This window comes from Episyrphus balteatus, chromosome 1 (assembly GCF_945859705.1).
Source record: "Episyrphus balteatus chromosome 1, idEpiBalt1.1, whole genome shotgun sequence".
In the NCBI taxonomy this organism is placed as follows: domain Eukaryota; kingdom Metazoa; phylum Arthropoda; class Insecta; order Diptera; family Syrphidae; genus Episyrphus; species Episyrphus balteatus.
Genome location: NC_079134.1, coordinates 110,440,235 through 110,453,428, shown reverse-complemented (window position 1 = coordinate 110,453,428; position 13,194 = coordinate 110,440,235). Strand labels below are relative to the sequence as shown.

Genomic DNA, 13,194 nt, shown 5'->3' with positions numbered 1-13,194 from the left:
TGAAAAAGCAAAATTTGTATGAAAAAATACGCTGAGCGCCACCTCAAAAAAGTGGCGACATAAACTAATACTAAATTCGACTTCATGATAGTACTATAGAAATATATATACAATGGATAAAACAACGTAGAAACTGCAAAGGGATCTTCCCAGGCAGTACTTTGAAATATTAAAATCGTACATCTCAGACCGATTGTTTAGAGTAAGGTACGATCAAGAATATTCGGAATTGAAGAAAATAGAAGCCGGTGTACCACAAGGAAGTGTCAGGTCCTACCCTGTATTTACTATACACAAGGGATATTCCAGTTGGAAATCACACCATAATAGCTACTTTTGCAGATGATACCGCAATTTTGGTACCGCAATGCTGTATAATCAAGTACTAAAACCTGTTTGGACCTATGGAATCCAATTATGGGGCTGTACAAAGAAAAGAAATACCGAAATTATCCAAGAATTTCAAAACAAAGTTCTTCGTGGAATAGTTAATGCACCTTGGTACATAAGAAATAGCGATCTACATCGAGACTTACAAATAGAACTGGTTACAGCAGTTGTTAAAAAATACGCTGTATCGCACAATCAGAGACTGCAAAGTCATACTAATTCTGAAATGGAGTCCGTCTTGAATATAAGAAACCATGTTCGGAGATAAAGAAGAACCAAGCCTCATGAGCTTATGGTCTAAAAAAACATGGGAAAGTATTAAAAGTTTAAACTTCCCCAAAGTGATTGTACAAAGTTAAGAAAAAAAAATCTGATATCGATCTTTCAAGATTCGTCGTGATTAAGAGGTGGTTTTAGTGGTTAAGAGTCCCACACTACTTGGTGTCGAATACTTCCAAGTGTCTATTGAAGATTTCCTCCTGTCAAAAAAAAAAACGAGATTTGGTATTATACATTGTATTTTTTATCTATGAAGCTTAACAGAAACGAAACAGAACAGATATCTACAAAAGAAAAGAAAAAGGAAAACCAGAGATACCCAAAGGAGATGGGAAACTTCAGACGTCATACGAGTTTGCCTACAAGCTCCGTCGCACAGTGTGGCCAATCACGAATCTAGCTGGACAAAATTAATAACTCGCGTTAAATCGACTTTTTTTCTTAACAGTTTTAAACAAATGAATGTGAATAGATAAAATGCATAGATTAAATGCATTTTTATAGTATTTGAATTTATGTTTCCGTAAACATATTCTATGATTGGATATACTTAATTATTTTAAAAAACGCTTGAAAAATCTCACCTTGCTATTCACGAAAAAAGAGAGGCAGAATAATTAGTTTTTATTAGGAAATAGAACTTTTACACATGTTTTTGACAGGTGATATACATGATTTATTTTCTCAATATCATGCTTTAAATTAAAATTTTAGCAATGATTTTAATTAAATATGCTTCACAATCATAAAAAATTGCTTGAAACATAAGGGCCTATTAAAAACAGCTGTGTTTATATTACCTTCGATGTTTTTCAAGCTAATAATTCTCTAAATTTCTTCGTGACCCTATTCCTGGCCTTTTACACTTGCTTGCTTTTTGCATTGAACTTGTTTAAGATGTTCCGACAGAAAAGCATCATTCATCAATGGTAATGCCTCATTAGTTAAAAATTCCAGTGGTTTAGTGGTTCCAAAGGATCAGAACTTAATCTTTTATACATTTTGATCCTTCACTCAAAGAACATTTCGATAAATCCTTTCCGGTATTATTGGAATATGCTTTTTCAATTTTGCGGAGAGCGATTCTACTGATTTTAACTATTTTCTAATGGATAGGTGCATTTAGGGCCATTTTCTTCACTATTGCTCAACTTCAAGCAAACTCGAGAGTTGGCAAACTTGAGAGTTGACTTCAACTCCAAGTTGAAACAAAAGTTGAACTTTTCGTTTCCTTCACTTTTTTTTTTCTCAACTCTCGAGTTTAGAAAACAAAAGTTGACAAACTTCCAGTTTGAAAAATATCCCTGGGACATTTGTGACAGTTTATACAAATTAAATAATTTTTATTATTTTTGTTATTTTTTTCTTCGTTATCAAATTATGTCAGGTTCAAATTTAAAAATCAATCGAGTATGTCATTTAAATCGAAGTTTTGTACAACTAGTGCATATTTTTTTTGTCAAAATGTCAAATTATATTTAGTAATAAATTTAAATCGGTGTAAAATATGCATTTTGCTGTTTTTTTTTTTCTCTTAAAATGAATTGCAAACAAATCGTTTTTGTTTTGTGTAAAAGTGTGTGTGTGTGTGTGCCTTCAAGAGCGATGCTGATGTGATATAAAATAAAATCGGCGGAAAATGTGTATGATAATTTTTTAATTTAATTCTCAATTTTTCCATGAAAACAAGAATAAAAGAGTTTTTGCCACGATTTTGCATCAAAAATAATTTTGAAACACAAATTAAAACAAAAAATATGACATTTGACTGACAACTGCTCCCTCAACTTCTACTATTTTCGGAAGTTGAGCAAACCAGAAGTTGAACAACCCGAAAGTTGAAATTGTCAACTTTGAGTGAAGAAAAACGAAATCTCAAGTTGAGGATAAAAATCCTCAAGTTGAGTTCAACTTTTGGTGAAGAAAACGGCTCTTAGGAGACTTTTAATTTTCCGTTTGTTATATTTTTCCCGTTTTTTTAGTTTTTAAAAATTCTTTTCTACTTTTGTTTCACTATCTACTGTTTTTGTTTATTTAGTTATCACATAATATTGGTCAAGCAAAATTAAATTCATGTTTAAAGAGCGGTCCAATGTGTCTTCCACATTTTTTGTCTTTTTTTAGCTTAACTTGAAGCACAAAACTTTTATATATGTTTTTAATTTTTCTTTTTTGTAAAAAATGTTCCAAAGATGATACCTGCTCATTAAAAGATCAAAAAAATGTCTTTTCGATTTTATTTGACGAAAATTTGTTTTTTTTTGAAAATCTTGACTTCATTTTGAAAAGTAAAAAAAGTTGTATGGCGGTCGAGAAAACGCGAGACATGTAAATAGCTAATCTTAATGACAACACTCCACAATACATTTATTAATTAATTTCAGACCGGAAAAATGCGGAAAAATTAACTTTACCTCTATTTTGAAAAACAAAGATATTTTTTGCACTTCCTAGCCTTCTTACAGAATTTATTTTTTTATTAAATAGTTGCAATGGTAATTAATAAATAAAAATTATAATACTTTACCTCCAATAGAGATTAACAATAAAAAAAAAACAATTACAACAATAAAACTACCACAGCGTTTTTGATCGTCAACCAAACTCAAGGGAAAAATAGAATACTTTGTATTATCTCCATCCAACTGACAAGAACCAACTTTCAAGCTTAGCTTACGCTAATCCGAGATGAAAACAAAAAACATGAATTACAGTTACCCTTTGTATTGAGAAGCTCAACTCATGATTTAAAATCATGTGGCTAAACTTTTTTTTTTCTATTTTGTCCAGTCACATTGGCGAATTACCACACTGTGCGTCGGACACTTTTGGCAAAGTATGCGTGAAAAATCGTACGCTTTTGGCTAAGTATGCGTGAAAAACGGACGCTTTTGACTAAGTATGCGTGAAAACCCTGTGGTCACACTGTGTGTGTTTTTCTCATTTATTCACGAATACAAAAGAAATTACAACAACACGAAATAAACAAATGGGTTTTGGGGGGAAAACTAACGAAAGTTTCCCATCTATTTTGGGTATCTCTGAGGAAAACAGGTCGTGCACAGAAAACCTTCGCTCGTTTACTACAAATTCATCCAAGACGATGGGGATGGATATAACGCGAAAATCTTATAGCCTATGCATATAGTTCGGATGGAGTTGAGTTTGACGAATTTATTTGTTTAGTTTGATTTAGTATATCAATAGGTAACATAATAGGCTAATGTGAATTTTTTCAATGATAAAATGGCGGCGTAGTTAAAAAAAGACTTCTTTTTAAGCAAAAGTGTAAAATAAAAAGAAATGATTTCAGTGTTTTTTAGCATTTGTGTATGGTTGCCAAGTACGTGTCTGCATTTGCGAGGTGGCCGTGGCACACGATATTTTTAAGATAGAAGAGAAGTAGTATAAATATCGGACTTGAGGAATAATTCGAGGAGCACCAGTACAAAAATTCGGCTCCGACCACCAAAATTGCTCCTTGAGGAGGGAGCAGAGCCTATAGTCTTATAGTAGCATGGGTAGAATGCATTGAGTGTCATGTGCGTGTGTGGAAAAAAGGTGGATGAAATTTTCTTTGAATTAGAAGTGTAGGAAATTATTAGGTGATAGTTTTCATTGAATGTCGTGTGCGTGGAAAAGGGATCTGTTTAGGTAGGTAGAATATTGTGTGCGTGGAAAAAGGGTCTAGTTAGAATAGGAATGTGTGTCGAGTGCTTAGAAAACAGGTAGATGAAGTGTATAGGATCTATTTTCAAATGTACTGTTGTCGAGACTGTAGGTAGGTAGGTAGAGATGGCGGTCAAAGCAAACGAGCTTGATGACCCAATTAGCGCAGAATGCGCCGTTTTGATACCAAAACTCATGGAACCTATGATGGATTTATTAGAAGATAGAATTTAGATTGATTTTAAGAGGAAAGACAAGTGTTTAGGAACTCCTAAATCCACTTTGTTGCGTTGAAGAACGAGATCAAGTCTTTGATCTTTGATTCTGATATGTTATCTATGTCATTAAAGAATTCACTCCCCAGAGAAAGTGCTCTATATCTAGCGAGGGCCGGACATTTGCATAGAAAATGGAAGAACGTTTCTTTTTCTTGCTGGTCCAAACAGCTGCGACAACAAGTATTGTGTGGTATACCCAACTTTGCTGCATGTTCCCCTATCGGCCAATGTCCTGTACACACCGCAACGATTCTGATAATATCTTTTCTGGGTCTGGAGATTAAATCATTGGTTTTGGATTTATTATAAGTGGGCCATTTTTTCCTAGATATGGCGCAGCTATCTAAACTATGCCACCTATTATTTGCTTTTTTGAAATAGTTTGAGAAGATATTGCCCTTCATGACTCCTATTGGAATGTTAACTGCTTCTGCTAGCGACTCATGAAGGGCCGATCCTTGCCTGGCCAGTTCATCTGCCTTTTCGTTGCCCTCAAACCCACTATGTCCTGGGATCCAGACTAGAGTGATTGTGAGGTTTTCGCTCAGTATTGAGAGTTGCTCTCTGCACTGCTGAACCAGTTTGGATGATGTCATGACTGAAGAGATTGCTTTTATAGCTGCCTGACTATCTGTTAGTATAGCTACATTCTGGGTTTGATTTAAATTTATTCTTAGTACTTTGCAAGCTTCCCTAATTGCGAGTAGTTCTGCTTGAAACACGCTTGCAAAATTTGGAAGTCGAAAGGATTTTGAAATATTAAGGGATTCATGATAGACACCCGCACCGACCCCACAGTCCATTTTTGAGCCATCAGTGGAAATACAAGTGTCGAAGTCTCTCGTCACAATGCCATCTTCCCAGTCTGTCTTCAACGGGAAGCTGACCTTACAATTCTTTACAGTGTTCAAGGTAGGAGTGTGATAGTCGGTAGGGGTCAGAAACATATCTGATGGTACTAAATTTGTTGTGTCACTATTACCAAAAGGTTTTGCCTTCCAAAAGCCGGTTTCTTTTAGCCTTAATACGCTACAAGACACCTGGTATTTGACATGAAGGTCTATGGGTAAAAGGTGCAAGAGAACGTTTAGAGCCTCAGTGGGGCACGACCGGAGGGCTCCAGTCGTCCCTACGCTTGCCGTTCTCTGGATTTTCTTAAGTTTGTTGATGTTGTATGCTTTACTGAGAGCAGGCCACCAAACAATGGCGCCGTAGGTAAGAATGGGTCGTACAACCGCTGTGTAAGTCCATAGAATCATTTTTGATTTAAGGCCCCATTTTTTCCCAAAGGTTTTACTGCAGGCATAGAAAGCAATGCTCGCTTTCTTAACCCGCTCTTCTATATTTAGCTTCCAGCTCAGTTTAGTGTCCAAAATTACACCTAAATATTTTGCGCTAGAAGAAAGTGATAAGATTTGGCCGTTAAGCTGAGGTAGAGGGAAGGCAGGGATTTTGGTTTTAGTTGTAAAAAGCATCAGTTCCGTTTTACTTCGATTAACTCCTAGGCCACAGCTTGTAGCCCAGTTGCTAACTTTTCTCAAAGCCGTGTCAGTGATCTCGCTGATCACGGGTAAAAATTTTCCTGATACAAGTACAACCAGATCATCCGCATATGCCACTGCCTTCACTCCACTTCTCTCAAGCTTCACCAGGATATTGTTCATAACAAGGAGCCATAAAAGGGGGGAAAGAACGCCACCCTGAGGCGTACCCCTGTTGACGCATTTAAAACAGTGTGAATTCTTCTCTCTTTTAGCATTGAAATAATCCAACTTCTGATGTAGTCTTCTACTTCAAAAGTCACTAGGGCCTCGAGAATAGATTCGGTTAGGACATTGTTAAAAGCTCCTTCTACATCTAAGAAGGTAGCTAGGGTATATTCTTTAAAATGGATCGAGTTCTCAATTGTTCGAACGACTTCATGGAGGGCTGTTTCCGTAGATTTGCCCCTTATGTAAGCATGCTGCGAACTCTCCAAAGGACATCTTTTAAAGATCTCTCTAATATGGGTTTCAAGAATTCTCTCCAAGGTTTTGAGTAGGAAAGATGTTAAACTGATTGGCCGGAAATCCTTCGCGGATTCATGCCCTCTTTTTCCCACTTTGGGAATGAAAACCACGCTTACTTGTCTCCACGACTTGGGCACATGGTTACGAAGAAGGCAGCCTTTAAAGATTTTTCAAACCACGTAACTGCTATCTCTCATAGCCGTAGCTAGGATTTCATTTCGGGGGGGGTTAGCTCAGACCAAATAAATTTTTTTTTAGAAATCACAATACTTTGTATCAACTATATGTAACTGCAGTCGATTCTAAATCCCGTTAAATCAAATAGTCATTTGAACTGTGTAGAAGCGAAAAATTTGCCAATATCATTTTTAAGTATTTTTTAGGAGAGGAATTCGTAGTTAAAAGTTTAAAAAAACCCTGCTTACGGTTAACGAATTTAAAAATGGCCGAATATTCAGCGGCATCTCTAGTTTTGTAGGTACAAAGAGTGATAAGTTGGTTGATATAAATTGCGAGCGTTAGCGAGGAAGAAGTTTTTTTTAAGAAACAAATTTTAACCATTCTAAGGCGGGTGGCAATGGTGCAGTGGATGTAGTACTTGACTGCTAACCTGAAGGTTGTGGGTTCGAGCCCTACCTCAGGCAGCATTCTTTTCTTAATCCCCCAGCTTGGAAGCCACCCGTGAGACTATATGAGATAATAATCATCTTATTCTCAATTCACTGTACCAACAAAAAATCTTTCCTATCTTTCTATTCCTTCTAACTAGTGCCGTGCAGTTGCATTTTAAAAGACCTTAGGTCTTACAGGCATATAGTTAAATTATAAAAAAAAAAAAAAAAAAAAAAGGCTTTATAAAAAAAATTATTTCGTACAATTTAATATATAAAACATTGAAAAATGGACTTTTTCTTGCACTGAAATTTTGTAGCAGAAAATTGACAGGTACATTCTATCTATTGAGTTCTAAATGAAATTAGCAATACTTAAAAACCAAAATTTTAAATAATCCAAGTTGTTTGACATGAGCTAATTACACTGGTCAACAAGGTTTTTGTTACAGAAACCAGGGTATACTTTTCTATAGGCTGAGCTCGAACCCGAAGTCAGAAAAATTCTATCACATCACGTTTTGGAGATATTCCCGTTAGAAAATCGAAAATGCCGATTTTTACCAGTTTTCAAAGTTATTTTTTAGCGTTTGCTTTTTTTTTTTTTAATTAAATTTGTAACAGTTTCTAAAAGAATTGTGTCAAAATTTGAAAGCGATTGGTATAGAACTTTTCTATATTTGCTATTAAAAGCAAATAATTATGAGATGCCCCAAACACTTTGATTTCAAGTTATGATTTCTCGAGGAAGAAAATAGATATTAAAAAGATTTAAACGGATTTAGAGAGACAAAACTTAATTCGTTTAGAAACTGTTACAAATTCAATTTAAAAAAAATAAGTAAACGCTAAAAAATAAACCTGAAAACTGGTAAAAAGCGGCATTTTCGATTTTCTAACGGGAAACGTGATGTGATCGAATTTTTCTGACTTCGGTTTCGAGCTCAGCACAAAAAAAAACCTATAGAAGAGTATACCCTGCTTTCTGTAACAAAAAAGAAGTTTAATTTTGTTGACCAGTGTTATACTTCACTTTGAAATTTAACAATAAACTGAAATTGTTTAATTTTATAATTTGAAACAAAAGAATAACGAAATGTTGTAAATACAGTGCTTTGAAAAAGTATAATCGTTATACTTCTTCAAAGCACTGTATTTATATAAAACCGAGTATTGCAGCGACACCCTACTATTTTTTTTATTAAAGGGGATCAAAAAACAAGAATATTGAGAAGAACAAAATGTCCCGTTACTTTCTCTTATAATTTTTAGAAATAAAAACAAATTTTTCTTCCATTGCAAAAGTATAATCGCATTTTTTTTATTTTGAGTATGGCCAACAAGGTTTTTGTTAAAGAAACAAAGATATACTTTTCTAAAGGTTTTTTATATGCTGAGCTCGAATCCGAACTCAGAAAAATTCTATCACATCGCGTTTTTGAGATATTCCCGTTAGAATATCGAAAATCCCGCTTTTTATTAGTTTTCGAGGTTATTTCCTAGCGTTGGTAGGCACTACAGTCTCTGAATAAAACGATACATTTATTTTCGCTTACATACTGGATTTAAGGTTAACATAGAACAAAAGTGGGTAATAAGCAACTGAAGATATCTCGGACAGTAAAAAAGATGTCTGAAAGATTTAAATAGATTTAAGGGTAATATTTCAAAAACGAGATGTTATCGAATAAGTCCGTCTTTGGATTCGAGTTCGGCCACCGAAACTCTTTGAAAAAGCATAGTTTAGTCCCGGCACCAAAAACCCTGCATTAGTACTTGTGGTATTTAAAGGGTTCTTAAAAGAGCATTTTAAGGTGTTAACATAGTGCTTAAGGAAATGGTCAAAGAGATAAAAACTCTTTGTAATGGACCAAACAATTTTTGTTTTCCTTTATACAAACTTCATCGACAGCTTCTGCAACGATGCAAAATTGGTAGTGATTTTAAGGGAGATTTTCATATAGGTTATCAAATCACTAAAATACAAAAACAAATCATTTAGTGCTGCACATATTAGACTTGTATATGTTTATAATATAGGTATCTTTTGATTTTCTGAAAAAAAATTTCGGGGGGGGTTAAACACCCAAAACCCCCCCCCCTAAATACGGCTATGCTATCTCTTGCTGCTTTTGTAGCTTGATAGGCAGAATACCATCAGGGCCTGGAAACTTATATGGAGAGAAGGTGCTAATAGGCTATATTTTCTCTTGTTATCAGGGAGTTAACTTGTTCTGTCGTAACTGACAGCAAAGTGGGATTTATGTTCACTTCAGAGGTATTATCTTCACACCCCGGAAAATGAGTAGTCATCAGTAGTTCCAGGGACTCAGCTGGAGATATAGTCCAGGATCCGTCAGGCTTTTTAAGGAATGAGGGATTGGTGTGTTCCCTCGATAGAACTTTGCTAAGCCTGGCGGAGTCCTTTATATCTTCAATGGAATGGCAGTATTCCTCCCAGCTTTCTCTTTTGGATGATGCTATAGTACGCTTATAGACTCTTAAACAGTCCTTATAGGGTTGATAGAATTTGTGTTTATGGCAGATGTTGAAGATTGTTCTAGTCATTTTTCTTAGATTAGACAAGTCTTCATTCCACCAAGGAGGAAAAGTTTTGCTACTATGTCTTACCGGGCACGAAGCCTTGAAGGCAGTGATCATCGATCTTTCACAGGTCAAAACATTTGACTCAAGATCCGCAACCGTATCTGTGAAATTTGACTGAATCTGTCGAGACTGTAAGTTTTCCTGTTTAGGTATAGAGATAGAGATGGTAAAATTTTGATGCGTGTATTTTACAACAATTATACAGTAACATAAATATGGGACTTGAGGAATAGAGCTCTTTTTGAATGATTTTTTCAGGCTATAAATTTGAGTTTTCTGGTTGAATTCAATTTTTGTGACTGTTTTTTGTTGATAGTGATTTGAGGTAATATTTTTTAGGATTTCTGAGGGATGAAATGGTGGGTGCACCTTGTTGGTTGAGAGAATTGAAGCAGGCTTATAGGTTTGTGTGATCATTGCGTTTGAGATGGATGAAATCTTATTAGAAAACTAGCTATTTGTGGAACAAAAGGCATTACGAGTTTGTAGGAGTTGTAACTTGTCATAGGTATCTAGGTATAAGTAAAGATTTTTAAGATGGTAATGAATTTTAGATGAAATTAGAAAAAAATGTCATGATGTCGCGATCTAACAGACTTAAAAGTTTATCTGAATTCTGATGTATATCCTCAGAAAACCTAAATGTTTCATTTGAAAGGAACAGATACAGTTTATTGTATAGAATGTACGCAGATTTTCAAAAAACCTACTACAATCAAACTTCTTCAGAGCCTCTTCTTTCCTGGGATCTATTCAAATCACGTGCACCAATATTTGTTGTAGACTGCAGACATCAAAATGAAACATTAAAAACAGGAGCAGATATACGCTTGGAGATGAGAACATCAAAGCATATAATTGCAAAAACCTCAGCTTACTGCATAGAGGAAGGAATACCTAGGGACCGACTCGTACCCCCCTTGCTTAAAACACCCGCAAATTTCATTTGAGGTGGATAGAAGAGAACTCTCTTATTTTACTCTTTTTTTCTTATCCGAGAATACGTGTGAGTGGTAGATTCAGAAAAAAGATGGCGGTTGTAGCTCAAAAAAAAAAAAACTAAAGTGACAGCTGACAACTGTCAATTTCTGATAATTTGGTTTTGGTTGCGAAATTAAAGTTTTTTTTTCAAGTTTTTCCGCGATAAGTTATTTTATAAAAAAGGTGCAAAAGATAGATGAGAATAATGATAAAATTAATAAATAATCGGTCCAATTCTGAATTAAAACTCTCGGAGAAATATGTTGCGTAAAACGGCTTTATATTAAAATTTCGTGAATATAGTTTCCTCTCCGTTTTGATTTTGTGTAAAAAAAAAATAAAAACATTTGTGCCCTTGGAGGAGCAAGACCTCCTATTTACCGCCGAGTCCTTTCATGACAATGATACTCTTGCCAATTCCTCCGTCTAAATACAAATTATATATTATAACGAATGGCATCTGCAACAGCTGCATCAGCCACCACCACGGCTTCATCCGAAAAAAAAAACTAAAATTTTACCCAGCTGAGCTGGAGAGAATGAACCCTCCAAAAGTACAGCAACTGCTGATATCGGAAGCAGGAAGTGTCTGACTGGTCCCATGACGCTTAAAAACAGTACTAACATCATTGTGTCTGCACCAAATTGGCAGCCTTCGTCTAATACATCGTCCAATGAAACTATACATAAGACCAATACCCCATCCAGCTAATGCCACAACCCAAAATATTGGTCGCTTGTCCCAATAAGAAAATAATCATAGCAAGGTGAGTATCAAAATATTGTCATGGTTTTCTGTCAATAATTTCCTTTTATTAATTTTGCAGCCCTCAAAATTCTTACAAATTCCAAAACCTACAAACCATAACAACAATCAAACACAACAGCAGCGGTCGATCGAATTCAACAACGCAAAAAAAAAATATTCAGGAAGTCCATATAGCAGGACTGGGATTATAATAGTCTTGTATGCGGACACAATACTTATTCCAGAGACAATTTTTTGCTGGTCAATAGCATTCTTAAACCAAAGCAAGAATAATCCTTCGTTTATTTTCAGTGCTGAGGTTGTTGTTAGAATTAATAAACTAAGGTCCATTTTCTTCACTCGGAGTTGAACATAACTTGAGAATTTTTAATATAAAAATTCTCAAGTTTTGTTCAACTCCGAGTAAAGAAAATGGACCTAAATAAATTATATATTTTCTTTTTAGGTGACAAAAAGCACCCTCGAAGTAATAAGACTAGAAGCTGAATTAGAAGAAGTAGTCGGTTGCCGTCTTGATGGGATGTCCTTTAAAGTATCCGGTTTTAGTGAACCATTTAAAGTTCGTACAAAAGAATCAAAAGATGATTTTCCCAATCGACACGATTATGATATATTCTTTCGTGATGCTCATTACATGGATGAAATGAAAGCTGGCGAAAGACCCGACACAATTCATTTTGCAAATCTACCAATTCGTTGGTTTTGTCCACGTCACAGTGAAAATGATGCAAATGTCAAGCCCAGCGAAAGTATATTCAAAAGAATAATTGAAAAGTTTTGTGTTTGTTCGGGCAGTAGATATTCCAATATGTGATGTTTTTCGACAAGAGATGAGCTCGGATAGGATAATAGGATGTCAATGGAATTCAGGTGCATAATTTTGAACAGGATCTTCTTTTCGAAGGGTGAGTTGTAAAAAAATATAATTGTTGGCAAAAATCTAATAAAATTTGCATTTATATTTTGCAGATATGTTCAATTTGAGTACTCTTCAAATTGGATTAGAGTAGATTGGATTGACGAATTTAGAGGAATAAAGCTTGTGCGCAAGTTTGTTTACCTGCAAGTAAACACACTAACCACCACATGTTTTAGCTCTAAGCGCTAGTTTTTGAGTGATGGATGAACTCGGAATTAGAAAACCACAGTTAACTCAGAGAAAAAGTTTTTTTAATAATGCGGAAGGGCCTAACAAATGGAGAAAAAAATATCAACTCGGCTGATAAACTTGAGTTTAACTATTCGCACTTAAAAACTGAGCCTTATTTTCGGATTTTGTTTCTATATAATGTAATTGAATGATCTTTAATTACGAAAGTGTTAGTATCATTATGTCTGATTTATGTAATTTTTGCTGTTTAAATAAAAAGACATTTACATCCATCAGCTATGAAATAATGTTATTTTAATTAAAATAGTTTTAACAGGATTTCCATTAAACTGGAAAGTTTTGTGCACTAAAATTACTAAAACTGAAAACTATTAAACCAAAGTTTGGTTTTCTGAACCCTGAAATTTTGTATGTATTATGTTGAAAAAAAAAATGTTTTCTAATGTTTTTTAAATCGACAGTTTGAACAAGAATGGAGTAGTGAGTCAAG

The 13,194-nt window shown here is 34.8% G+C and overlaps 1 pseudogene; it reads left to right on the top strand.

The window, feature by feature from the left end:
• Positions 1-12,065: 12,065 nt before the first annotated feature.
• Positions 12,066-12,859, top strand: LOC129909714 (A-kinase anchor protein 17A-like; annotated as a pseudogene).
• Positions 12,860-13,194: the final 335 nt, after the last annotated feature.